We start from the raw sequence: 4,011 nt of genomic DNA, 5'->3' as shown, positions 1-4,011 counted from the left end.
AACATTTAAAAGATGCATTCAATATAAGAATATGAATTTAATATGATAAATTCTATGAGATATTTTTCTCTCACCGTCCACTCTTTATCTCACCTCATTTCATAAATCCAATTACATATGCTTCAACTTAACAAATAATGTATGCATGACACACTCATTTAAGCACTTGTCCCAATGTTTTAATCCTTCATGTTTATACCCATATAATAATGGATTCGGCCCTTTGTAACATTCAATTCCCAAAAATAAAAATACCAACACAATTGGGTAATACAGAGGTAGGCCAAAAGGGTATTTCAGACAGACACACAACCTTTCAAAATTTAAAATTTTTATCATTAGCTACGAAATGATTTTGTAGCACCTTTTAAAATTATACATTCTAGTTTCGAGGAAGATGAAACAAACTGAATATTTCTAAGATCGACTCTCCACGACCTCTGCCTTTCTCTGCCACATAATATATGATTTACGTACCTTCGTTCACCTCTTTTTTCAACACTATTACAAATTTGCTAATCGAAAACCAGACTAAGAGGGTTTTTCTCAAGAACTCCAGACAACGTACTTTGTCTCTGTATCACCACTCAAATAGTTGTAAATACCAAGGAACCACTATACTAGAACAAGGCAACAGATTCCTTCTACATACATTAAGAATTACACAATAGGAATCACAAAAGACAAATAGATTATCACAATGACTGAAGCCATAATGTTCAAATTTTTAATGTAAATAATTTAGCAAGTTACGTACTTTCAAAATGACCAGTATTCAAATGAAAAAATGCATAGGAATAGAAATCGAGAGTTCAAAAATAGAAATTTATTTTTTAATTTTAAGAACTTGATTCAATCTCAAACATTTACAAAGAACACAACTTATAGTCCAAAATTCTTTTCATTTATGCGATTCACACAGAAATACCTTCCAGTTCACACAAACTGAAGGTACAGGTGGGATTGCAACTTCTGAAAACTAGTTACACAGAGAAACAATGGGTTCCTCTCTTCTCCTACACTCTTCTCCTTCCCACTTCTCTCCTCTCTTCTGGAGCTTCTCCTCATCTAAGGAACTTCCCAAACACTCTTTTCTTATTGTTTCCCAAAATAAACTTCCTATGTCAACGAAGAGTCACAAAATGTGAGTCATATACCCTTATCCAAAAAATAAGGGAAGTGAAAGCTATTTTTTTATTTTACAATAGAAAATAACTTCTCCAACTTATTTATGAAAAATCAAATTTCACTCCTAAATGTAAATATTTACAATTCCTTAACAAAATATTTAAAAAATTCTCCCATCATCACCATGTGACCATCCCATCACATGGATAACTTTGGTCCAACTTCATCAAATTTTGTGCTTGGACTATGCACCAAAGTCATACTCCCATGGCCAAAAAGATTCATGGTCTATTAACCATGTGCTGATGAAGTGAATCTTCCTCAATCCCAAACTTTGTGTTGTAGCTAGTCCTTCTCCTTCTCATGTCGCTTCTCTAATATTTTATTCAAAATTCATAACTTCAACCATGCAATTGTCTACTTCCAAATTTACCGCAAATTGAAAACAAAACCAAATTTATCTCAATCATATTTCTAATTATGATTCTTCTCCATGCTTTTGTTGCAAACTATTAACTTTACTGGCTTCCTTTCTTTCATATTTCCATCCATTTTTTCGTGCAAACTCAACTTCTTTAAAATATTTCTATTCCTCCCCTCAAATTTGTCAAAGTAAATATATTTATGTGGCCCTGCCACCACATGATGGCAGGCGAGTTCCACCTGACACCAATATCCCCAATCTACGCCACACATAGCTCTAAATTTACATCCAATCCAACAATATTTCAGGAAACATTTAACATATGTATTCAATATAAGAATATGAATTTATTATGATCAATTCCATGAGATATTTTTCTCTCACCCTCCACTCTTTATCTCACCTCGTTTTGTAAATCCAATTACATACGCTTCAACTTAATGAATAATGTATGCAAAATAATAATTCTTTGACACACTCATTTAAGTTATTGTCCCACTATTTTAATCCTTCATGTTTATACCTATATAACAATCAATTCAGCCCTTTTTCATACTCAATGCCCAACAATAAGAATGCCCAGACAACTGGGAAATATGGAAGTAGGCTAAAAGTGGATTTAGACTGACATTTAGCCTTCCAAGATTTAAATTTTTTTAATAGTCGCTATGAGATGATTTTGCAGTGCCAGTTTTATTTATTGTTTTTCCATTACAAAATTATTTCATAGTTCCCATTAAAATTTTGTATTGCAGTTTCAAGCAAGATGAAATGACCTGACTCTTGCTAAGAGTGACTCTCCATGGTCTCTCTATTGCTCCTCCACACAATATATGATTTACTTACCTTCCTTCACCTGAGTTTGTAACACTATTACGAATTTAACAATTGAAAACGAGTCTAAGAGGGATTTTTTTTTCAAAATTCCAAATAGGGTACTCTACCTCTATAAAACCACTCAAGTCAATGTAAATACTAGGGAACCACTATTCTAGAACACAAAAACACATTCCTTCTACATACTTTAATACTAATACAAGATTCCAAAAATACAAATAGATTATCAAAATGATTGAAGAATCAATGCTCATATTTTTAATGAAAATTGGTTCAACAAGTTAGAGACTTTGAAAATTACCAGTATTCAAATGAACGAATGCATAGGAATAGAAACCAGGAGTTTACAAGTAGAAATTGAAATGGTGAATCATAGAAATTTGACTCAATCTTACCCATTTAGCAAACATAGAACTTACAATCCAAAATTTATGTTCATTTCTTCCATTCACAGATAAATATCTTCCAATTCACACATTTTGAAGGTACAAGCGAGTGTGAAACTTTTGAAATGTAGTTACATAGAGAAATAACAGGTTCCTCTCTTCTCCTTCCCACTTCTTCTCATGTCTTATAGAGATTTGCCTTAGCTAAGGAACTTCCCAAAAACTCTTTTCTTACTGTTTCCAAAAATAAAATGCATATGACAACCAAGCATCACAAAATGTGAATCGTATCCCATTATCCACAAAATAGGGGAACTAAAAACTATTTTTTTCTTTTACGATAGAAAATATCTTCAACTTATTTATGAAAAATCATGTTTCATTCGTAAATGTAAATATTTACAATTTCTTAACAAAATATTAAAAAATTTCTCCCTGCATCACCACGTGACCATCGCTTAACATGGGTAAGATCTGGTCCAAGTTCATAAAATTTTGTGCTTGGCCTATTCACCTGCATCAGAATCCCAAGGTGAAAAAGATTCATGGTCTCCCGACCATATGTTGATGAAGTGAATCTTCCTTGATTCCAAACTTTATGTCGTAGTTGGTCCTTTGCCTTGTCATTTCGTTACTCTATTATTTTCTTCAAACTTTAGAACTTCAACCATGCAATTGAGGGTTTCAAAATTCACCACAAATTGAAAATAAAACCAAATTTAACCCAATCATATTTCTAATTTTGGTTTTGTTGCATGCCTCTCCTATGAACTCCGAACTTTACTTGCATCCTTTCTTTCATATTATCGTCATGTTTTTGGTGCATAATTCTCTTCTTTAAAATATTTGTATTCATCCTTTAAGAGTTCTCAAACTAAAGATATTTGTGTGGCTCTCATACCACTTCATGGCACACGAGTTCATCCCAACACCAATATCCCCAATCTACTCCACATATAGCTCTGAATTTACATCCAATCCAACAATATTTCAAGAAACATTTAACATTTGCATTCAATATAAGAATATGAATTTATTATGATAGAATCCATGAGAGATTTTTCTCTGGCCCTCCATTCTTTATCTCACATCATTTAATACACCCAATTACACACGCTTCAAATTAAGAAAAAATGTATCACTATAATAACTTTTAACACACTCATTCAAGAACTCGTCCCAATGTTTTAATCCATCATGTTTATACACATATACAATGGATTTGACCCTTTGTAA

This window comes from Pinus tabuliformis, chromosome 5_1, assembly GCF_031772625.1.
Source record: "Pinus tabuliformis cultivar Carrire ecotype Pingquan chromosome 5_1, CPIR1, whole genome shotgun sequence".
NCBI lineage: Eukaryota > Viridiplantae > Streptophyta > Pinopsida > Pinales > Pinaceae > Pinus > Pinus tabuliformis.
Note: the sequence above shows the minus strand (reverse complement) of the source record.